General features: G+C 45.0%; 1 long non-coding RNA gene across 1 annotated transcript; it reads left to right on the top strand.

Moving 5' to 3' along the window:
• Positions 1-21,521: 21,521 nt before the first annotated feature.
• On the top strand, positions 21,522-24,683 carry LOC118996101 (uncharacterized). The gene is made up of 3 exons (XR_005068426.1): positions 21,522-21,598; positions 22,154-22,505; positions 24,449-24,683. It is a non-coding gene; the product is annotated as an uncharacterized LOC118996101 (long non-coding RNA).
• The last annotated feature ends 289 nt before the right edge of the window (positions 24,684-24,972 follow it).

Here is a 24,972-nt window from a genome sequence, read left to right as displayed (position 1 = left end):
AATAGGAAGGGGATTGTGACATGAAAGGAAACTAGCGCCGTTACCAAAAGGAAAGGAAGGGATGCTGGGCAGACAAAAGCAATGGGTCTGCACCGTAAACCCTTCCAATGCAGGGACGTTCACCACTTTTGAGACGGACAGGATCCTTGAACATTTCATAATCAAGACGGGATTTATGATTCCCTGAAGTTATATGAAAACAGGAAGTCCAGCTCATGTGTAAGATATTTCTCATTACAGGGAGGGGATCATTGCTTTTACCAGCTTCCCAGCTGCAAACAACTGACTGAGTCTCTTCATTTTTCAGATGAGAAAACTGAGAACTCAGAAACTCCAGGTGACATGCCCTACAAGACACTCTGTCCAGCACTTGTCAACAACCTCAGGGTTTTCTAGCAGGACACTACCCTCTAGCAGGATAGAATGTTAAAAATAGGCTGCCATGGTCAAATACATTTGGGAAACACTTTGCACAGTATCACTTCTAGAGATTCACAGGCATTTATTTAGGCATATTTGAAGCTCTGAGAAATCTTATCCTAAAGAAATATCCTTATCCCTGGCTGGTGTAGCTCAGTGGATTGAGCGTGGGCCTGCGAACCAGAAGATCGCGGTTCGATTCCCAGTCAGGGCACATGCCTGGGTTGCAGGCCAGTTCCCGGCAGGGGCCAGTTCCCAGCAGGGGATGCACGAGAAGCAGCCATACACTGATGTTTCTCTTCCTCTCTCCTTCCTTTCCCCTCTAAAGATAAATAAATAAATATTTTTTAAAAAAGAAAAAAAAAGAAATATCCTTAACTCTGCATAACCCCAAAACCTATTTGAACTCTTCCCCCCTCCACCCATGAGTCACCCGTTACACACTTCAGGAAACTGTGTTGTAGCACTTTGTCTCTCCTTTAGGCTGCCTCGTGCCCCCTGGGCCCTGCTGGGTATCCAGGACACCTAGTTTCCACTGCCGTGTGCCCCCTATTTATCTGGTTCAGTATCCGAGATTCCAGGGCAAAGTCACTTTCTAATTTACGGAAGCTTCTCCCTACTGCACCCCTGAGTTTCATTACACCACATTTGCTACAGCAAAGCAGGGAGACGGATGCCTCTGGCTCTACCCTGGAGGGAAGGGGCGGCCACAGTTCAGTGCCAGGCCCTTGGCAGGCCTTGGTGAGTGCCATGTGCCTGGGACATGAGCAGTGTCTGCAGGGTTGTTCTGTACACATTTGTGCAGTAAGAGAAGCTGCTTCTGCTCTCTTTCCTGCTCAACCCACCACCCACTTCCTCCCAGAGCCTCTCCTTCAGCGTCTCCCCACTGGGGCTTTGGCTCTAGTTCTGTAGACATTTCTTAAACCTTTCTCCTCCCCCATTACTTGTATGCTTTTTCAGTCGATACTACTACTACTACTACTAATAATAATAATGATAGTCAGTATTTACTGGGAGCTTACTGTGTGCCAGGAACTGTCCAAGCATTTTAGATGGATCCATCATTAACTCTTTAAAACAACATGATGTGCCGGGTACTATCCTGGGCCTGCTTTATAGAGACAGATTCATATGATGTTTTAAATCCAGGGGTTTGCATGGCTCTGAGGGTATAGCAGAGAACAAAATAAATGTTAGTCTACAGTTGGATGTATTCCCTCGGGACAGCTGGCTAAGCTGACCACCAGGTACCGTATCCCAGTGAAAGTGTTAGTGGGCACGCAGTGCCCTCCTCCCCAAGAGGTGTTCTGCTCACACCAAATGCCGTGGGAGGAAAGGTGTCTGTAATGTGAAAGTGGTCATGATGAGCATTTTGACCTGCAGTGGAGGATGAGGAGGTGACCGTGGACTAGTGAATCTTCTCCACCCCCTTAAGGAAGACTAGCCATGTGACCACTGAAGGTGGGGCTGCCTTTTATAGGCCATCCACCTCTTCCTTCTTTCTACTGGGCATTTCTAAAGTGGGAGGGTCGAGTGTACTTACAGTGGGGACACACACACACACACACACACAGACAATGCTTACAGATCCATTTTTACTAACCCTTCTGACCCTTAAAGAAACTTAGGCATTCTTTTCAATTTCCTAGGTTTGGGTTTTTTTTGGCTGGGGCCAATTGGAATACACATGGATGTGTCTGCTCACACGTGAGTGTGCTGCCTATGCTCCTTCCTTTATGGTCTTTTTGTTCCACAGAGGAGGCCTGTGCTCTGAGATGACCCCTGCCCTGGCAATTCATACAAAGCAGTTGGTGGCTGAGTGTGGCCTGCCCAGGTTCTCACATGTCAAATGAGGATTTGGGCTTGGCAAGCCGTGTGAGGGCCTTCCTTCAGATTTACTAAATGTTCTTATTGTCTCTGCCACTTTTTAAATATAAATTGCCTGCTATGTGGTTATGAGACTTTGGGTTAAGAAATCAAAATAAGGGGTTGGGAAAAGGGAAAGGTCTCTGGTGAGGACTGGCCTGGTGATGTGAGACAGGGACTTGGGTGGGGTGGGGATGGGTAGAGACCAGGAGAGACCAGCGTGTCCAGAATGAGAAGGTAGAGGACACTTAGGAGGTTTTGAAGTTATGGGCTTCCTATGCTTTACCTCCTTCAGTATGTTATATACTCGTATATCCTACACTTCAGAGACCATGGTAAAGCAGAAATTGCACTCAATCTAAGTAGCTGATTGATGGTTCACTGCGGGGGAAGGGTGCCAGGCTGCAGCCTCTAGGTGGAAAACTGAGGAGGCAATTTTTGTTGAGTTTTGTCCTCTCGAAAAGATACATTGAAGTCCTACCCCCCCAGGACCTCAAATGTGACCGTGTTTAGAAGCAGACACTTCAGAAAGTTAAGTTAAAATGAGGCCATTTTAGCGGAGGCCCTGATCTAATGGGATGGATGTCCTCATGCAAAGGGGAAGTTTGGATGCAGAGAAGGCCGTGCACAGAGGGGGACCCGTGGGAGGAGACTCAGGGATGAGGCGGTGTGAAGGTGGAGACAGAAGCCAGAGCAACGCTGCCACACGTTGAGGAAGGTCTGGGGCTGCCAGAAGAGGGAGAAAGGGCCAGGAAGGACCCTTCCTCGAAGGGTTTCAGAAGAAGTGTGGCCAAGCCGACACCTTGGTTTTGCATTTCTTGCCTCCAGAGCTGTAAAGAAATGAGTTCTTATTGTTGTAAGTCACGGAGTCTGTGGTACATGGTTATATGGCAGCCCCGGGACACGAACATCAGTGGAGACGGGGACATCTGACATTTGCGAAGATTTCCTGTGTGTCAGGCACTGGGGTAACAGTGTCCATATTCAGTGCTGCTTTTTACCCTTAGGTGGGATAGGCATTGTTCTGATACTGAGGTTAAGGAATCGCTCGAGGACTCAGAAGTAGTAGGCAGCAGAGCCTGGGGGTTCAGACCGAAGGCGGCTCCCCCATTTCCAGAGCAGCACTAACGGAATTGGTGGGTGATCTGGGAAGCTTTCAGTTTGGGTTACCATGGGAATTTGGCCTGAGACTTTATTTCTTAATAATTTACAATGCTCACTAGTCTCTCTGATGCTTATCTGAAATTGTCATTCTCTGCTCTATTAGACTAGATTGAAAAATCTCTATTCGACCTCATTACAATTTCCCACATCTATTCCCACCCATCTCTCTGGGTTTGGTGTCTCCTGAATCAGGTTTTAGCCTGGAGCAGGACATATGTATTTCAAGAAATGTCTATGGAAAAGAAAAGTTTGATGTGAGAGACACAATGGTGAGCTATTATCGTCATGGGCCTGATAGCTTTGTTTTCTTTGTACTAACATTTAAACTTCTAGGGGTCACATTCAATTGTAGGAAAGTCTGACCCAGAATGCAAGAATGTAGGACCATCAGCCTCGTTATCTTCATAAAAAATAATTGGTTTATTGCATTGAGATTGGTTCTTTTCTGGAAGTGGTTTGAAGGGGGTTAAACAGGCATGCCCCTCATTTGCATATCTAGTTCAATTAATTAGTAGCCTTTATATTTCACAAATAGTTTATCACAGACTAAAGAAAGTAGATACACAAAAAAAGTAATGACATCCAAGTTTTAATAGTAATAGAAATAAGGGGTAACACATATTTGAATAGAGATCAAGGTAGGGAAAAACTACAAAATACTCATATGCTAAGTAGGTCTCTTCAGAAGAAACTACAGTTATTTGAAGAGCGGAAGGTTTACTATAAAGAATTATTAAAGTTAACAGGGGATTAAAGCAATAAGGGGCTGCCCTAGAGAAGCAGAGAGAACCCTAAGAATGTCAGGGTGGGGGGCGCTGAACAGGAGTGGGAGAAGGACTCCCGCAGAGCCCAGAGCCAGACCTCCTCCCAGAGAGTGCAGCTGCGGCTGATGGCAGAGCGGAGCAATCACCGTCATGCTGTGCGGTGAGCATTATCCAGAAGTGGTTTGGGAGAATTGGCTGTACGTGTTTCAGATTAGACTCTTTCTGCAGAGACCGGGACTCAGTTCGCATGTGGGAGAGTAGCTCGGTGGCGCGCTAGTGGTTCAGAGCACTGCCCCTGGGGGCAGCCTGCCTGGGTTAGATTCGGGGTTTGTCCCTTGCTTGTTGTGTGGCCCTGGCCGACTTACACAGGCTTCCCATCTGTGAAGTGGGAACAATCGCATTTCCTCGATACAGTTGCCATAAGGAGTTGCGAGCTCTTGGACTGTAACTAACCCCTACTCAGCACTGTTCCGATTAAAATATCAGGCCAGTGTCCCCAGATTAATGAGAGCTGCTGAGGTGTTCTCTCCGCTTCTGCCAGCATGCTTGCTGGGGACAATTGACCGCTGACTTCTTCCTCCCCGGCTCCCCTAAGAAAGATGTACTACTTAAGAAAATGCACAAGTGTCAGCATGTGGAGCAGGGCCGTGCTAATAAGAAGAGCATCCGCAGTCGCTTGGATAGGTGAAAAACTCTGAAGTGAATTTCAAGTCACGTATCTTTATCGACTTGCCTATAACATGCAAAGCATTTAGTGAGATGCTATGGGGATTCTAGGAAGTTCTAACAAAGAACTTCTGCCATTAGGGACTTTAGTGGTTAATTGGGGAAATAAGACATACTTTTGCATAAATAAATAAATACATTACAAAAGACACAAGAGTTTGAGATAATGATAGAGGCGATGTCACATGGTATGGGATCACTTGATAGGTGGATTGGGAAGATAGTGGCTACCATTGGAATTTGAAAAAGAGAAAAAAGTTCCTATTGGTTATGGAAGGTGATAGATGTGAGAGCAGAGCTGTGTGTTGAAGGGTGTAGCATTTGGGTAGGCGGAGTGGATGGCGATCGGCCAGCGGGAATGTGCTATGAACACCAACGCCCAATGTGGAAGCATGTGCTGGGTCTCGGGATGGGAAACAGGAGCTGACCAGTGCAGTTGTACTGATACAGAGACCTTTGGAAGTAAAGTGGAGAAATGCTAAAAAGGCTGGTTGGGTCCTGTGATGAAACACAGAATGGTGCAGTTTGCTTTTTTCCCCCCGAAGGCAGTGGGCTATTTTTGGTACTACTGGGGGTTTTGAGTCTACATAATTAGCCTTTCTTATTCTTTTAGCAAAAGATAGAATCTAATTTTCCAGGGAGCAAGCTTTATTGGAAGCATTGCTCCAGAGCAGCAGCGGGAACAGAGCATTCTGGTGACAACAGTACCCGCAAGGGGCAGGCTCCATTCCTTCTCGCTGCCCGTGTTTGTAAGTAGAACCTGTGAAGGTTATGCCCATCATTGGAAAACTCCTCAACGATAGACCTACCAGTTCTTACCCAGCATCCCTGCAGTTAGGACACAGGCAGGCGACTTAGGACCCACCAACCAGACTTTGAACTGGAAGCTGGTGAAACCAAGGATGGCGGGAGGCCCATTTTAGCCAGTGTCATGGTAAGAGCACCCAGCTCCTGGAGCCCATGGGAGAGAGGGTGCGGGGTACCTGGCCTGCCCACGTTGGCAGTGTTGGTTGTGTGGGCCTAGCTCTTTGTAACCACTGGGCTGATTTAACATGATCTGGGGAATTCTCTCGAGTGCTCAGCCTCCAACCTACTGATGGCTCCTCTAAAGTTCATGCACACTAACTCATTTCCTTTAGCAATGTATGTTTTTTCTGCCCAAACCATATTTAGAATTGGGTTTAACTTACCTAAAGTAAACTAGCATGGCTCAAGAGTCAGAGCGGAACAGGTACTCTGAATAGCTCATCGTCACTGCAGGGAACAGCCACACATTTGCATCCTTTATTTGAACCCCCTATGCCCTCTTTCCCCCCTTCCTTGACCTTCTGAACAGTTTATAGATCTGGGTGTTTATAGGCCTTTGAGACTTGGGTCAGGTGTTGTGGCGTGCTGCCTTTGCAGCAAGAGCGATCTGTGTCTCCACATCCACGTGTCACGTTATCTGACACACCTGATGCACTTGCCTGGAACATGTCATATGTGGGTCCCAAACTCTGGACTTAGGACCTGATTTGGAACTTCTAGTATGATAAATGCAATAGCATGAGTGGGCCGACGTGCAGGAAGAAAGATCAAAATGGAGAGAATGACAAAGTGTCTGCAGTCATTTAGTGCCTGAAGCAGAGGGGGAGGTGAGAAGGTTCTCCTGACTCAGGGTCATGGCCATGAGCAAAAGGAGAAGAGAGGGAGTTTGGTACCAAAGGCAGGCCGAGGCGACCTTTAGGATGTTCCTGCTCCTCCTCGGGTCCTCTGTGTGGCTCACACAGAGCACATGCCCCAGTGAGGGGCCCGCCCACCAGGCCACGCTCTGCCAGAGTCTCAGCTTGTCGCTTGGGTTTTCTTTGTTCCGAGTGAAGTCTTTAAGAGAAAGAAATGACATCTTGCCCATTTGACCAAAACAGGCCTACTTTTATTTTTTAACAGAGAAATTTCAGTCCGGGGCCAAAGGTTGAGGCCTTCATCTGGGGTCTAAAAATCTCCTGAGACCCGGGCTTTGCAGCCTTTTGTGGGGATGGCTGGCTGGGAATGGCTACCCTGAGAGGAAGCTCCTGAGTGGGGTCTGAGAAGGCGCCCGAAGCAGACTTCGGGAAGAAGGCAATTAGAGGAAGCCCTCTAACCAGCCCGCCAGCCGAATGCCTGTGCTGGGCGAGGTTGGCGGTCACTTCATTCAGGATCCTGGGGCTGAGAGGTGGACTTGAGGCATGAAAACACATAGTGACACAGAGCACTACCCCTGCTGAATTTTTCCCCTATCAGCTATAGGTTATAAAGAGTCTAATTCTCTGTGGTGAAGTATGCATGAGGTACAGTTCACCATTTTAACCATTTTTAGATGCACACGTTCGTGGAATTAAGTACATTTGCCTTATTGTGCAGCCATCACCACTGTCCATCACCAGGGACGAAACTGCATCCATTAAACTCTATCTCTCCATCCACCCCTGCTCCCAGTCCCCGACCATCACCGTTCTTCCTGCCTCCCTGTGTCTGACTCCTCTAAGTACCTGGCGTGAGCAGGATCATACAGCGTTTGTCCTTTTTGTGACTAGTTTATGTCACTTAGCATAGTGTCCTCAGGGTTCATCTATGCTGTAGCATGTGTGAACATTTCTTTCCTTTTTCGTGCTAAAAACCTTCCATTTTAGGTATATACTACATTTGTTTATCCATTCTTTTTTAATAGACATCTTTACTTCTTTTGCTATTATGAATAGTGCTATTCTTTTGCTATTACGGACACGAGAGTGTAAACATCTGTTTTAGTCCCTGTTTCAGTACTTTGGGGTGTACAGTGAGTGAAAGTGGAACTGCTGGGTCTCATGGTCGTTTTACTTTTCATTTCTTGAGTAACCACCAGTGGCCCTAGGTAATATTTTTAATAAACCTTCTTATTGAGAAAAATTCAAAACACAACAAAATGGGGGGAATAGCCTGAGTTCTTGTGTGCACGGCACTTGGCTTCAGTCACTGTTTAGGATGGTGGTGTGGCAGGCAGCGCGAGTCAGTGTATTAATTCAGCAAACATTGGCTGAGCCGTGGCATATCTAGTGGTGAGTCAGGCGGGATGCTGGCAGCTGAGGGAACCCTGGCTGGTGGTGAGGATGCTCTGCTGGGTGGGTGGCTGAACGACAGCCCCTGCTGTTGCCCCTCTGGGTCTGCCCTTGACTTTGTGCTGAGCTCACATTTTTGCTGGGCTCTTGCTGGCCCTGTGGGGGTACTGCCCCTGGCTGTGAGGTGCAAGGCTTCTCCCTCCAGCAGTGACTTTGACCTTTAGGATGTTCCAGCACCCTGGCTGGGTTTTTTCTTAGAACTTTTCCGTGATCTGATGAGGTCTTTCTGCCCGAGGTTCCTTACTCCTCCTGCCTCTCTCACTGGAGTCAGACCTGCCTCTCTCTCCAAGGTCTCTTCTCCCCTTCCCTTGTGCCCTCCCCGTTCTGTTTCACGGGTTCTTCCCAGTCGATCTCGGGCACACCCAATCCTGTCTGCTTCTTGGAGGACCTAGGCCGACACAGCTGGGTTTTGAGATGTAAATAATACAGCCTAGAGCCTTTCGTTGCAAATATCCTGGGAAGCCCAACTCCATCAGTTAAGATTTCTGCAAATTCTTGAAGGTTTATGTTCCCCTTCTGGCTTCAAGCTATAAGCACCTGAACACCTGCATTCAGTTCTGTCTCATTTTCATTGCTCCTCTCTTCCTTCATCATCATCTCAACTTATACGTGGAACTCAGCTCCTTTTCCTTGATTTTGTCCCAGGCCATTTGGTCCCCAAACTTACCATAGGCACTTTGAATGTGTATCAGGCATTATCTACATTTTGGGTCCTTTTCGCTTGTCAGAAATGCACGCAGTTTGAATTTTAAGATGACTCATTTCTGCCTTAAATTTCCTTCAGCCCCAGCCCCCACATATTTCACGGGCAACATTTTTCTGCAAAAGCAGAAATCTTTAAAAGTTTTGTTTGACTGCCTTTCCCCATTCATTCAACTAATTTGTCACAGCTCACTACAATCCCAAAATGTGTATGTACCTCCCATGCAGACAAGCTCTGGTTTTCTTTCTCTTTCACCTTATAGGCAGAGTTTTGGGGACTCATCTTTCCTGACAAAATTTACCTACTAAGGTATTTCCTAAAGAAAGAGAATTACTATCTGAGTGGGCTTCTGATATCAACTATTAAAATATGTGTTTTTAAGCCCAATTACCAGACTGACAGGCAGGTAGATAGGTAGAAAAAACTCACGTGTTATAAGTGCTATGATAGATATTCTCAGTGGGCAGTGTGAGCCACAAAGGAGGGGGTGGGTGAAATATGCTGGAAGCAGAAATCCCAGCTAGGATCCTACTCATTATGGTTGACTGGGGCAGAAGGTGAGGGGCAGTGGGGTGGGAAGTCGGGGCTGGAGAGACGTGGAAGTGGAAGTACTAAGGAAGGTACCATTATGAAAAAAATGATTGTCATCAAAAGAGATGATGCTTATGCAGTACTTACTCTATGTCAGACACCATTCTAAGCATTTTCCATGTGCCTCAGCAGATCTGCACAGCAGGTGGTGGTACTTACTAGGCTCACTTTCCAGATGAGGACAGTGAGGCACAGAGTGAGTGAGCAAGCAGCTTGTCAAGGTGGCAGTGTGAGGAGGAGCCAGGATTTGGGCCCAGCTCCAGTCAGTGTGCCCATCCCCACTCCTGTCCCCTGAAGCTCTGGGACCGTGTGGTGGAACTGGTCACTGTTTGCATGTGGGTGTTAGAGAGAAGGAACCGTCAAAGTCCATCGTCTTAGAAACTGACACACTAATCTCTTCATTTGACCTAAAAATGCCGATAGAGTCGCATCATTACTAATGCCTCCTCTACTATAAAAGACAACATTCAATATTTGTAGAAAGCCAGCACCATTTATTTCAGCAGACGCAATCTACACCATGAGCATCATCTGTCTGTTGCAGCACCACGTGCAGAGACATGATGGGTATTTCTGAGTTTAACTGTTGTGCGGTTTTTCAACCCCAACCCCATACAGCTCACGACTGACTCAATCTTTTTTCCTTCTGAGTCGTAATGAAATGTCTTCACTAGTGTGTCTTGTTTCCCTGCAATTAAAAACAGAATAAGGATATATGAGTCAAACAGCTCATTTTTATTCTTTTCCAGTTCTCATTTCTATGAGCTGTGGAATAAAATAACGGCAATGACAAGAGATGGTTGAAATATGAGCCTGCGGATTGATTTCTGCGTCCTATTTCTAAAGTGAGCGACGAAGTGCTCATATTAAAGTAGACTTCCTTTTCAAAAACATAGAGCTTCTTAAAGGATTGCAAGCCATTGACACACAATTGCTTAAAGTGTAAAATTATTTTAAAACTATGAAATACTTCCATTTTATAAATTTCCTGAGCTATTTCTTCAAAGCCTTATTTATTCTGCCTGAGAGCACTTAGAAAACCATGAATTCAATAAAAAAAAAACAAATGCAAGATGGAATCAGGGCAACAGCTCTTGATCGGGTTGTGTGATACATTGATTCAGTGCATAACATAAACAATTTGTTTTCTTTATGTACAATTACTTAAGTCTGATTGCTTTGGAAGCTAAAGATACTTTTTGACTCTCGTAGAAAAGGTAGCGGGGAGGGAGTTTCTGAGCATTACAAAAGCCAGGGTCTGAGTGCCTTCTGGAAACAGGCCCATCCGGGTATGGAAGTGTCTCTCCATGGTCCTTACCTTTATTATTTTGGCCCTTGTTTTATACTCAGACCCCCGCTACAGCTGCGACTGTTTAGTGAGAGAGGCCCCGTACTGTCAGTGTCCTTGACTACGTGTGGGACACAGAGCCGCCTCTGAGAAGGCCGAGAGAGGCCGCTGGCTCACTGGGAGACCCGGCTCTGGGTTCTGGTTTCCCTCACTTAGAGTCCTGCTCAGTATGTTATTGGGGAAACCTCTGGTCCATGCCCTCGACCTGAAGGTTCTGCTGACTTCTTTCTCCAACCTGTCAGTTTGGTTTTGAGTTTGATAGTTGTTTCTCTGTTGTGGAGAACAGGTCATGCTGCTGTTTGCTAAGAGGTGCTCTTCCTAAAGCAAATGCCTCCAGAAGCCTCTTCTGCCCCCCCATTCAATGCCCTGAGCGAGAGGAGCTAGTTAACTCCGATCTGGTGTTACCAGAGAAAACCAGTTCTCAAAAACTGTGCTTCCCATGTTGACTGAGTCCTCTACTGCAGCTCTTTGGGAAATCTCTGTGGGTGATTTCAGTGAAGTGTTCTGGATGCTTTTAATAGGATGCAGCCACACGAGCTTTTATCCCTTCTGCTTCTCTCCCACCTCCTTCTCTTCTCCTCCTCCTCCTTCTTCACTGTAGAGATCTAACACTCATTATGCTCCTAAGCCTAGGTGATGTTGTTTGATGCTAAGCAGTCTAGGTTCCTCCATCTAGGATTATGGCCTATGGTCGACACTGTAACCTAAGGTATGGGAGCAAACTTGCAGTGACTATGGAAAGTTGAAACTGACTTGATATCCGGCCAGCATGGTTGGCATAACGGAAGGTGATATGTAGGTGTCAGAAGCTCTTTCAAGGACCAGGAGGTGGTTTGCCTTTCTTAGTGTTCCGAGGGTCAGCGACAGCAGAGCTCCTTCACTGAGTCTTGGTGGATGAAGAGAGTGGGGTGTGTGGGTACACCAGGTTCCCATGTGCTAAGTTTTAAAGAGAGGAGGAATGCACTGATTAGGTGAGCTCTGACCAGCCACCCTGAGATGGGTGGAAGGGCAGCACTATGGAAAGATTGCAGGTTCCAGACTCAGGCCTGGCCTTAAATCGTTACCTGTTCAAGCCCAGGGGACATCTGGAACAAATGGTGCAACCCAGAATTCTTAACCTCAGTTTATTCATCTATAAAATGGGAATGACACCTACTTTGCCTGATGTACTTGAGACCACTGTCATGTACTAAAGAAAGTGATTACTGAATGTTATCTTGGCACATAAGAAATTAAGTAACAACATCTGGAGGACAGACTTGGAAAGTTCTGGAGGCTTGGAGTTCAACGTGAATATGCATTCCCTAAAGATAGTGTGGCCCGGGTTAAAATCTTGAATTTCATGCTGTAAGCAGATCCACAAACTAAAGAAGATGAAACTGTTTTTTTTTTTTTAATTTCGAAACTCTCAAAGCCCTGTTTTGAAATGAATTAATGGGACTGTTTCTGCCATAGGCAGAGACACCCACCTCATTTCATACTCGCTTATAACAGTGTCTGTGGAGAACGGAGACCTCTGCAGCTGCGGCTTAGCTGAAAGCCCTCGACACTCTCTATCTCTGTGGATCCTCCGCTGTGCGGAACCGCAACTTCCTGTTGTCAGTTTCCACATGTGTCCACTGTAGCTGCAGGCTGCCCTGGCTGCAGGAGATGGAGATGGGATGAAGAAGCCTCTCTCTGTGCCCAGGGCGTGGGCTGAGTTTTGCGACTGCCCCAGGGCACTCAGAGCTGGCACGCTGTGATTCAGACCTGCTTGGAAGCAGATTGCCAGATGCCTCGTGAGGAGTGTGGCAGAACAGATGAAAGCTGCACAATTTCCGATTCAGAAAACTCTTGGGCTAGATATTTTCCAACTCCAACTCACAGCTCCTCTTGACTTCGTGTCTCTCCTCCCGCCGTGCACAAGGAGACAGTGAGGAGTGGTTGATGGAGAGTCTTCAGGGCCTTCTGGGCTGCTCTCCTGTATAAACTCGTGTTCCCACTACCCACTCCGTGCTGGTTTTTTCACTAGTAAATGAAGAAGTTGGACAGAAGTTGCTCTACATTGAAATGCTTGGACTTTTAAACTGTCCAGGTCCTGAGACCCCTCTCCATGTTCTTTCCACGGTGGCCCACATACCCTGTGCACTGCCCAGGGCTCTGATGTCTGTGTTTCTGCTTCCCTGACTGCTCCAGAGCCTGGCCATTTGCCACCTGCCTTCTGTGTGGAGTAGAGGGTGCTGAGAGCTCATGCTCAGGAAGGAAGTGAGAGAAGTCAGAGCCTGTTGCAAACCCTTGGTTGCTTGGGGAGGATGGGGAGGATGGGGAGGATGGGCAGCAGAAAGTTTGCATTCATTTCTATTTGCCAGATGGAAATGGAGACCAGGTTGCTGGGAGCCTGAGACCATCGGATAAATAGTATTTCCAGGGCAGGAGTCAGAGGGCTCCACTCCCTGAAATTTCGTTGCTCTGCTTCAGGATTTTCACATGAAACCTTTCAACACTGAGAGCTTAGCTAAAGTTCAGCAACGTTTCTCAGCTGCTGGCCTTCCTGTCCAGCTGACTAGGCTGCCAGAAGTGGCTCATTGTGTTTTGGGGAAGTGGGTTTAATGAAATCTATGATCTCATTCTTACCCTGGAACTATAAATCTGATGCCCAAGGTGGGACTGAAGAAGCCGAAATTAAAGCTGGGTCAACACCTGAGCAATGGAGTGAGGGACTGTGAGAGATGCTGTAAGAAAAACCTCATCAATGTGACAGGCTCATGATCTGGATATTCCAGATACAGCCTCCAGCATGGCTTGCTTTCTTATGTGTAGGAAAAACAAAAGACAGTGAGATTTTGTGACCCATAGTATTTCTGTTCGATGTCCAGCGGTACACTCAATAAAGCTAAAAAATGCAAAATATGCTCCATAAAATTTTTTTATGGATGGCAGAGTCAGACATAACTGCCATCCATAGCACTTAGCATGGGAAGTGGCAGGTAGAGACGCATGTTTCCCCATGGGAGTAAGGATGCGTGCAGACTCCTTACTCCAGTGCATTTCTCACTGAGACGTAGGAAGGATGATGGGATCTGGTGCCCTGCTCATCACTGTGCAAGATTAAATTCAGCCAGAGGTGCTCCTGTTGGAGAAGTGAAGTCAGATGGTTCCTCTAATGAGGCAGGAAGGGGAAATTCCATTTTCTGCCTGAGCTCAGTGCAGCCCGCCCGAGGGCTGAAAGGCCCCGGACGCTGAGCTGACGACTGACTTGGATACTGGAGGAGCTGTGTCAGCAGATCTGGAGGCTCAGCCTTAGTGTGGAAACAGATGCCATTAAAACAGAACAGAATCCCTTCTGAACAAGCTGCCACCACAGCTGACATGGCCACCATCTGCTGTCATAACGTCACCGCGGTGACATGCTCCCTACTTCTGATTATCATTCTATGTGAGTAAACACGCCTGATTTGGGAGACTTTAGGTTAGACGTAATGGCTTTAGCATCTCAGCTCAAGACAGGAGCAGAATTCTCCACTGTAGGGTTGGACCCAGCAATGGGAGAAGGAGGCGGTTGCCCTCATCTGCCCTCCCCCTACTTCTCCTTTTCTTCTCTGTCAGTTCTCTCTTCCCAATTTCTTGAAGCATCTGGAGAACCCTTGCCTTGCCAGCTGCACCTGATGGACCAGCTCAGAGCAATGAGCATCTGCCTCCCAATTCAGTGGCATACGCAGTTTGAAAGAGAGCCTCAAGAAAGGAGCAGTCTCGTTCTGGAAGAATGAAGTCTTGAATGAAGGCTCAGCAGGTGCCCAGCTTGCTTCTCCTGGGCCAGTGAAATCCTTCTGCACAAGTGGCCTCTGGAGTGCTCACTCGTCGGATCAGACTGGGTTGGTCTTTCACTACACATTCAGGGGTAGGGTGGGCACTGACACAGAACAAGTTCTAATCCTGCTCTCAGTTCTAATCCAGCACCTAAGAACTGGCATTGTTGACATTCAGCAGGTTTCCCTGGGCGACAGTTTATTTAGATATTTGTAGTTTCATTTGGCCTCTATTTTTGGCGAAGTGTTCAGACCTGGTACTACCTCTGGAGCATTGGGTGTCTTAGCTCAGGTTGCTATAACAAAATACTACAGACCAGGTGGCTTAACAACAGACGTTTGTTTCTTATAGTTCTCAGAGTCCGAGGTCAAGGTGCTGGCTGATTTGATTACTGGTAAGGGCTCAGTGCCTGGCTTGCAGAGAGCTGCCTACTTGCTGTGTCCTGACATGGCTGAGGGGGTGGGGGTGGGGGGTGCAGAGAGAGGGAGAGAGAGACTGACTTGATCTCTCCTGATAAGAGCACTAATTCTATCCCGAGGGGGTACAGTTATCCCACCCTTACCATCTCATCTAAACCTAACCTTCCAAACGCCCCACTTGAAAAGACCACCCCCTTTGGAGTCAGGGCTCCGACATATGAATTTGGGGGAATAAAAACATTCAGCGCATAACATGAGACAAGTCCCTGAACTTCTCTGGACTTCGGTTTCTTCATCTGTGAAATGCAGATGTTGATAGGATCTGCTCATAGGGTGGCTTTAGGGATTGAATAAGATGCCTAGAACCTGGTAAAGACCCTCTCCTGAGCAGCTCTCTTCCTGCCCCCACTGCCTAGTGTTTGCCAGGAGTACAGCGTGTCAGCTGCGCTGCTTAGAAGCATGAACATTAGAAATGAAAAGAACCATGGAAGTGACCTCCTTCCCAGACAAAGAACTGAGGCTGGAAGTGTGCACCAAATTAAGGGGAAAAAAAAGGTTTTACAGAGCTTTAGTGGCCCAACATCATAGAGAGCCCAGATGTTCCAAATCCCAGTTTTTTTCGTTATTTCAACAATCTCCTTGAGCCTCAGGTACTGGTTGTTATTTTAGTTATAGAATATGCCACCCAATACTTCCTTCATTAAGAACTCTGTGCTCACAAAGTCAATTTAATGATAAGAATATTTGTCTCTCTGATGAAAGTTGAAAACCTGAGGATCTGGAGATGAGACCAGCCAAGGAGTAGCATTTACATGCAAAGCAGGCCAAATATATTCTTCTCTGGAGGAAAGAAACACCAGTTCTCATAGGCAGAGGTGACAACTTGAATAAACATATTTTTAAGGCAAGATACACCTTAAAAATAAAACAGTTCACATGCAAATCAATGGGAAGCTCAAGAACCTTGTTTGACCTTGTCCCTATTACAAAGTATGAGAAAGAATTTGACATCAGGCATATGTGGGGAGTAAGGGCCAGGCTGGTGTGGAATGCAGGAAAATAAGAGACAGAGATGTCAAAGTCAGCACTATCCATTCAAGTTCTTTCCTAGGAAGGCGGAGCATCTGTCCTCGCTGACATGATGCACTGCCTCCTGGGGGCAGCTGTGTTCCCGTGTGGCGATAAATGGACCCAAAGTCCTATGCTGATGGGCATTGTCCAAGCACAGTGGTTCTGAGGCCAGGCTCTCCAAGTGAACTTCTGTTTTCATTCTGTATTTCTGCCTTGCATTTGTAATCAGAGCGGCTGGTCAGGTCAGAGGACATGTTTGAATGTCCCAAATACTGCATGACTTTATGTACATGATTGATAGGTTGTCTTTCTCATTGATCCCTCAATTTCCCATGAGCTTTGAGTCCCCAAGAATGGCATTCATTCATGTGCGTCAACAGCATGAAAGATTGTCCCCTACAAAGCAGATGACATGATCTTGTCCAAGGGAAAAAGCCCTGAGGTAGTGTGACTCCGAGGGGTTATGTGGCCTGAAACCTGGCCGCCCTCCTGGTGATACTGCGAACTTGGCCTCACCTTCTTCCAGTGTTCTTTAGGTGTGATCTGGGCCATTATTTATATACAGTGTAATTGAACTACATTGCCTCCAGCTGTGTCAAAGCTTATTTCAACCTGTTTTTCTTATCTTAGCTCCTGCTCTGCCTTCTCCTCCCAAGTCCTGCTTTTCATTTTAAAGTCAGCTTGAGTCTTCTTGCTGAAACAATCTTGAGAAAGTGAAATGCGACTTACCACCTGCTGGCCTTACTTGCGTGTGATGTAACATTGCTTCCACGTGGAACCAAGAGACATGCTCTCCCCACCCCCACCTCCCGTCCCTTCCTCCTTCCCTCTCTCTCCCTCCTGGGATCTTAAAAGCTCACTTATTGGTCAAAGCATCTCAGTGATATCTATCCTTTCCTTAAAAATAGATGTTCAGAGGGACCTATGTTTTTCTCTGTCCTTGTCAAACACCGATGTTTTTAGCCTTTTCGTGTCAATACTGCACAGCTGCAATCAAACAGCACTTGAAACCTTCTGGAAGACCTACAGGATTAAAAGAGATTCCAGCCTGTGAGAATGGGTAATCAGAGGTTTCACCCACCCTCCTCATTCCTATAAATATCTTGTGAAAGAGAAGGGGACCCGGGCTCAGCAGAGACGTAGGGTGGGGGGGGGCATGGAAGTGTGGGGCTGCAAGGAGGACAAGATGAGCTGGCATTCTATGGACAATGCGGATGTGCTGGTGGCCCCAGAACAGTCTGCTGGCTCTGAGGAGCCTTTCAAAGCCACCCCAGCCACTGCTGTCCCTTTGATATTTAGCATTGAGAAGGCTGAGCTAAACCCAGTCCAATTAAGCATGTGGTGCTTTAATCAAATAAAGATTAAGGGCAAGCAAAGACAAAAATAGCACCTTTACTGATTTCTGGGAGATAATTAAATCAGACTTGCTGCACAGAGACAGAAAGGGTATTATAAGTTTATAAAAGAGAAGACCTTAAATTCTGCAACATTAAGTTAATGATCAGCGTCAACAAAACCAAGGAATCCCCCCACTGCCAGGTGAGATGGTGGAATCAGGATAGTTAGTAACCATTAAAGGAGATTACAAAAAGTGAAATATTCTTAGCGATTTGAGCCTCATAAACTACACATCCCTTGAGTAGTTAGATCAGAGGCTATTTTAATGTGCTGCATAAAATACAGAATTAAGAGAGGAGACTTCTTTGCTATTAGAGTTCTCACTGAACAACCCTGTTGTCAACTTTAATTGATATTCCATGAAAAGTATTAATAAAATCTCAGGACGTACCCGTAGGCCTGGAAATACATGTATTCCGTGTATGTATCTATGCCTGTACCTGTCCATAGCGTCTGACAAAGATGCTTTCCCAGCTCCTGCCATCCCTCCGGGGAGAGCCTGTGGCAGCCTTCCACCTGGAAACAGCTTCCGTGGGTCCCCTTCGCACACCCATCAACGGAATGTGTCTACCCCATACATACTCATTGCCTGGAACGTAAAGAACTCTATTTGATATGTGCGTTTACTCAGTGTTTATTTCATAAGTAACTGCAATAGTTAGGGTCTTTGGTTGCAGGCAACAGAAAATGACTTTGGGCCATTTATAAAGAAAGGAATTTCCTAGAAATTTCCTAGGAGCTCAGCAAATCCGCTGAAAAGCTGGGAACAGGGCTTGGTACTAGTCCCTACGGAAGGCCACTCTGGAGGGCTGGGCATGTTTCCAGACCAGGAACAGTCACGTCAGGGCTCGTTAGCTGGGAAATATGGGATTCCCACATCTTCTTCCATCCTAACATCTCTTACATAAAGTGCAAATCCTGGAAGACAGCAGCCAATTCCCTGAGCTCCTGGCTCTTCTGGGTAAGGCTGAGGAAAGCTGGTTTATTGGATGTTCTTGGCGGGTGGCAGGCACCTGAGTTACTGTTCCACCAAGAGAGCACAATAGAATCTAAGTCAATTGCCAAAAGAAATTTTGGAAACTTGTGTCTTATCGAAAGGAGAAGTAGGCTCCAAGCTGCCAAATATATTAAACATGCATGCACACAACTATCTATTGCAATAGTGTGTGTTTACATTTAAGTTATATATATTTGCATTGTGTGTATACGAAAATCCATTCCACTCTTAATAGCATCTTGCATTCATAGTGCTTAATGAATCCTTCACAGTCAGAGGTTTCCGGATGGGATGCAGACTGGGGAGGCCACGAAACGCTTCTTTCAGGACCCTCTTCTGGAAGGAATTTCCCTCTTCAGAATGATTTCTTCTTTAGGATCTAGTAGAGAAGGGATGGAGGTAAAGCATTGAGTCAGAACACATGTATTGATTGGTTTATGGGGTGCTTTGATAGTGACTCAGTGATGAACAGATTATTAATTTGATAATTGCTGGATAGTTGGGTGGACGTGCACAGAAGGAGGGTTTATGGCATTTGTGGGAAAGGGACATGGAGTGTGAGGGGGTAATTTTGGGTCATGCACCAGATGTATGACACCCAGCCAGTAGTTCGAGAGAAAAGGCAGAATGAATATGAAGTGATCTAGGGTACATCATTTTTAAGACTAAAAATGATCAGACCTTATACTTGACCAGTGTATCTTTTGTTTTGATATTATTTATAGAAATTAGTTGTTATTTAGCTGTATGTATGGATAAACATCTTAATCAAAATCAACAGAGACACTAAATTTTTGCTTAATTAAAAGTAGGGTGATCACATTATTTTAAGTTTACTTACAAATACAATTAAGAGGCCTTTTCCCCAGGGGTTACTATTAAAGTAAGTTATAGTAATTTGAAAACACTGTGACAGCTGTAATCACAAGAACCAGTTCAAAGTTATTACGTCTTGGATTCTTATTTTATGTTAGTGCTTTGATCTCTAGTTACCGATATACATTTTCTGCAGAAAAAGTGCTTTCTGTAAAAGAGTGGGCATTTCAAACCTACTAGGAGAGCTAAATGTCACTTAATCAAATGGGCCAAAAGAAATGTGTGTTTCTCTGTGTGATTTCCTTTTGCAAATTGAGGCGTAATTAACATATAACATTATGTTAGTTTCAGGTGTACTAGGTGTATGTTAGTTTCAGGTGTATGTTAGTTTCAATTATCAATATAATTGATAATTTTATGTATTGTGAAACGATCACAATAAATCTAGTTAACATTTGTCACCATATGTTAATTACAAAAAAAAAGGTATTCCCCTTTAAATCCATCCAGTCCAGTTGCGGTTTTTATCACTATTCTTTCGTGATGTGTTCAGTTGAGATTGGTCTTTTTTTTTTTTAACCCATAGCTCACTTATTTATCTTTAGAGGGGAAGGGGAGGAGAGAAGGAGAGAAATATCAATGTGTGGTTGCCTCTCGTGAGTCCGCTGCTGGGAACTGGCCTGCAACCCAGATATGTGCCCTGACTAGGAATCGAACCGAGATGATGTGGTTCACAGGCCCGAGCTCAATCCACTGAGCTACACCAGCCAGGGCTGAAAGAGTTAATTCTTGTATTGTTATTTATTAATTACTGTGTTGTTTATTTGTATTGCAACTGTAAGCCTACTCTGGCCCTCCTCTGTGTGAGAATTGCAGGTGGTTTACCCTGTAGGCTACCTTTTGTTTTACTGACACGGTGCTAGAGAGCTTCACTACTATTTAGAAACTAAAACTGGCCCTGGCTGGTGTAGCTCAGTGGATTGAGCACAGGCCTGCAAACCACACAATCACGGTTTGATTCCCAGTCAGGGTACATGCCTGGGTTGCAGGCCAGTTCCCAGCAGGGGACTCACGAGTGGCAACCATACATTGATATTTCTCCCCTTCTCTCCTTCCCTTCCCCTCTAAAGATAAATACATAAAAATCTTAAACAAAAAAAGAAACTAAAACTGGAAGTAAATGATGCTGTATTTGGTCTCCAAGGTGAAGTCAAATGACCCCACATTACTAGAATTTTCTTAATGAAAGAATCTTTAGCTATGGCATCAACATATTTTGTGTAGAAGCAGCAATGCTTATGTAGAAATGTGAGAATCTGAAGCAAAATTTTAAACAAGGGTCCTTCATATGGGATCTGGAGAAGGTCTGGTAGAGAAAATGATGGACAAAAGTAGGTCACGAGAGAGCTTGCATTAGAGCAAGATAAGGTGGGATGCTATGCCTTCCGGAGAGATGGGCTGAGCCTTGATTTCTGTTTTCTGAGTTTTCTTCTATCATCCCACCCCCTCTCTGCTCTCTCCCACACCTCCCCAACCCCTCAGAAACCTTTGTCTGTGGGGGTGGCTGCTGTAGCTGGACTTAAAAGGCTTCCCTCTCTTATTCTCACAAAATCTCTCCGGAGCAGGCGAATAGCATCACCATTTTACAGATGAATGAACATATGTTGGTAGCCCGCAATTATAAAGAAAATGGCAAAGCAGAGATTAGAAAATGGTTTTGTGCTTAGTTACTTAAAAAAAATTCACCATTTTCATGTGATTGATCCCAGAGTAAGTGGTGTGAAGAGTCAGAACGATCTAAAAATTTTCAGAAGGGAAATTGCATCTCTCACCAAGGATTTTTTTTAATACAAAAATTTTAGTGGAAAACTCCCAACGATCTCAGAAAATAAGAAAGAAAAAAATTGTGACCCCCCCCTCAAATATTTTTAAAAATAAGTTTTTTTACGTTAACCCAGATGACATTAAAAAACTGGGTACTTTCCTGAGACCCAGTATATTTATTGGCAGGTCCATATACTTAACTGGAAATACGTATCTGGAGTTGGGTTGCTGCAAAAAGGAGCAGGGGGAGGTGTGGCCACCAGCAGGTAACAAGATAGCCGAACAGCATTGGAGCACAATCAGTATCACGTGATGGTGTCTTCCTTCGCCCCGCCTCCCCCTCGCCCTCCCTCCCTCGCTCAGGTCGGTGGGGCCGAGATCCGAGTTGGCTGCTAGACAGTTGCTGGTTACATGTCCTTCAGGACGCATGTTTTCAGTCTTCTTAGAACGCTTCCTCCCTTCTCTTTTTGTAAAACCCAAGGCAAGTAAAAGCAGAAGCTAATTTTATAGTACTCGGTTTCAGAGACGAAGGACTATAACGAACACTAGAGAAAACGAAAATAAACACTTCATGTGGCGTCCTGAATCCATGGTTAGTATTTTTCCTATTTTAACTCCATTCAGCATTGTGTGGGCTTTGTCGGGTCACAGGTGTCCAAGCCCCAGTGACCTCGTTTGTATAGCAGAGCTCATCTTCCTGGTCTTGACAGGATGTCTTGAAGAATAACTGAGTGCCAAACACAGTAGCGGCAGAATCTATAGTGAATACTTTGGTCTAAACTGTGATTGTAACCTAGATCTTTCAGACAAGGGCTGAATGCTGTCTTTGGGGGTTACACATGAGCCATATCTGTCTAAATACCAATGTAGAAATGTGTAGAAAGAGCGCCTCGGCTTTCGGAACTCAGCTCTGTGGTTTTCCTAGCTGGTTATCTGCTTCAGTCCCTCCCAGTTTGTGTGATTGCCACAAAGTCATTCAACAGTGTTATCTCATGCTCTCTGTAAGGCCTCGCTCATCCACCTAGGGCTTAATGAAGTGAAAGTTTTAGCGCTTAGAAAATAAGCAGGTGTTAAAAAAGCACAAAATGCACTATCATTTTTGTGAAGGTTAATAGGCTTTTTCTATTTCTGTTTTTTTCTTCCCCAGCATTGCCATCTAACAAGCAGCTGCTTCTTCAGATGAAGCGGAGACTGAAACCTCACACCAGCAGGATTAGATGATGTGGGACAGACACATGTGCTGCCTGACCTCACGCCCCAGGGAAGGAGTGACCGGATGGAGAAGACGGAACACAGAGAGACTCCACGGCAGGGGAAGTCAGCAGAGCATAGCTGAAATAGACACAAGGCTATGTGATGTTGTCTCGTTTCAGAAAGAACATTCTCATGATGAATGTTTATTATGATGCATACTGGTTCATTTGTTTGCTCACTTCTGAGTGACCACATAATGAATATAAACATCTTTACCAAAAGAAATATGGTAGAAAAAGAAGCAGGTACGCTTTTCAAAAAACTTTTGGTTTTGCATCATTTAACTTGCTTAACAAAAGCGACAAAGAGAAAGTTAGATGCAAAATATAGGCTGGCTGGAAGATATTCTGGGAAGAAGACAGTGAGGGATAAGACTAGGAGGGGAATACCATGGCCACCTTCTTCTGTTTGTCATGGAAAGAAAAAATTAGACATATTTGGGGGGAGGGGTGTGTGGACTTCTTGACTTAGCGATGGCTTCTGGATATTTGGAACTTGACAACTTGCTCCGCTCTCCGTTTGCCAAATCAGTGAAACCACAGAGGGATTAGTGCATTCAGCCAGATGACCACAGTCACACCCTGATAGGCCCACTCCGGAGCTTTAAATTACCTTGGAGAGGGCTCAAATGGTTTGGAAGATCCTTCAGGAGCAGAACTGATGAACTTTGGAGCTGCTCAGGCCTGGACAGAAGTAGTCCTCCTGGGCAGCAGGTGTGTATGTTGCAGGCCTGGGAACGGTTGCTGGTCCGTGTTGATTACGAGCAGCTGGCGTTAGCTAAGGGGTTTATCGAATTAGTCATGCCTGGTAACAATGGCATGAAGTGTTTCTCCCTGGATTGTTAGTTGATCGCTCTTATGGTTACTCTTTCAGTTTTATATTTATTTTTCTTATCCATTCAAGCACAGCTTCATGTAATGAAGCGGGTGGTTGGGAATCTGCTTCCCAAAATAGGCTGCCCTTTTTTTTCCTCCTCAAATCCATTTGGTTGTTTCTATTTGTGGGGTGCAATTATGAGACATCACAATTTTTCATAGCTGTGGAAAACTAGCAGAAGGCTCAGAGGAAAGCCATGGAAACGATAAAGAGCTAGGAAAAGGAAAGGCTAACCTGTTTCCTGGAGAAGGTCGGGGATAGCAATGACGCTTGCTTGCACGCCACTTTTCCTAGCACACCTGCTCACATAGGTGATCACCTTATGTCCAACCAACTGTAGCCTTCAAGTTCATGGGGGCTAATGTAGAGGATATTTTCTATTGAGAAGTGGGCCTGAGCTTCAAGATGGTCGCAGAGTAGACTCTCTCTAGATAACAAATATTCATTGGGTTAAATTGAATTCAGAGTAGGTTTTAATAAACGCTGCATGCTGATAGTGAAGATCATTAAACTTTAAAATGTGGCATCTTTACTTGAGAACACTTTTTGAATTGGGTAGCTAATTATCTGTTTAGAATAAAAGTAGAGGAGTAATTCTGAGTACTTCCTAAGGATGAATACAGTTCTTGATTTCACTTGTGTGCTTGGCTTGTGTGTAAACAAATGACTAAATCCCTAACTCAGGGGTGAAATAACACTTACACACAAGATGACTAGGTAAAAAGACTCTTCGTATTTGAAACCTTGATTTTCCTCTGATCACAAAGTCCATGGTAGTCCAACTTCAGTACTCCCAGGACTCCTAATAAGAAGGATCACATACCTTCCCGAGAGGCCCCAACCTGTGTTGCAGGCGTACTGTAGTCCCTGGGAGCATTTTATTCAGGGGGAGAAGAGATAGAATAAAAATCTGCCTTTTCTTAAACATGTAATTGCATAGAGGGCATGTAGTTCCAGAACAAAAAAGTGCTAATGAAAATTAACAAATTTAAGCTGGAATATGACTATAATGATACTGTTGGAGAAAGTTCCTGTTCTTTTTCTGGCTGATAAGTACTAGGGGAGACATTCAGTCCCCTCTCCAGTATCCACTAATTCCCTGATCCTGCCAGGAAATTTAAGGGACATTGACCTGAATTATACCTCCATGTATACAGGGGTGGGAAAAAGTAGGTTTACAGTTGTTCCTATGGAAAATAATACAATAATTAATAACTAATAATGCATGACAAAACTCTGTGTTTTGTGTACTCACAACTGTAAATGTACTTTTGCCTACCACTGTATAATCAGGTGGTTCTGATTGGTTTAGGTCTTATTGGCATATGCCCATCTCCCTGACCACATGGAAGGAAGATACAACACAGTGAGCCTGATGAGAAAGTGAATTTCAGAAGGGACCTTCTTTTCCTCTGGATGATGTGGTGAGTGGATGCAAAGGCTGATGACGCTGCAGCCATTTTGCTACTTGGAGGGAAAACCCAGATCTTCTGAAGATGAAGCTGACTGCCTTTCTCTTCTTTTAGTTTCCTCATCTTTAAAATGGAGGCGATGGTAGTACCTTCTTTAAGCTGTTTTTTTGTGTATGTGAAATGAAATGATTCAACTTACGTAAGAAATTCATAATAGTAAACACTCAATAAATGATACCTTTTATGAGTAGTTATAGTATATTTCTTCTACTTCAACAAAAAAAATCATCATTTTTATTCCTGGAATCAATATAATACTTTTTAAAAACTATTTGGTTAATTGCATTTAATTTCTTAAATTATTATTTTTTTCTCCTGTTGGCTCTACACTCCAGTAATCTCTGCAAAATCTTCATTAATTTTT

This window comes from Sturnira hondurensis, unplaced genomic scaffold (genome assembly GCF_014824575.4).
Source record: "Sturnira hondurensis isolate 20B ecotype Veracruz unplaced genomic scaffold, ASM1482457v3 Scaffold0010812, whole genome shotgun sequence".
NCBI lineage: Eukaryota > Metazoa > Chordata > Mammalia > Chiroptera > Phyllostomidae > Sturnira > Sturnira hondurensis.
The sequence above is the reverse complement of the archived record's forward strand: the minus strand, read 5'-3'. Positions and strand labels throughout refer to the sequence as shown.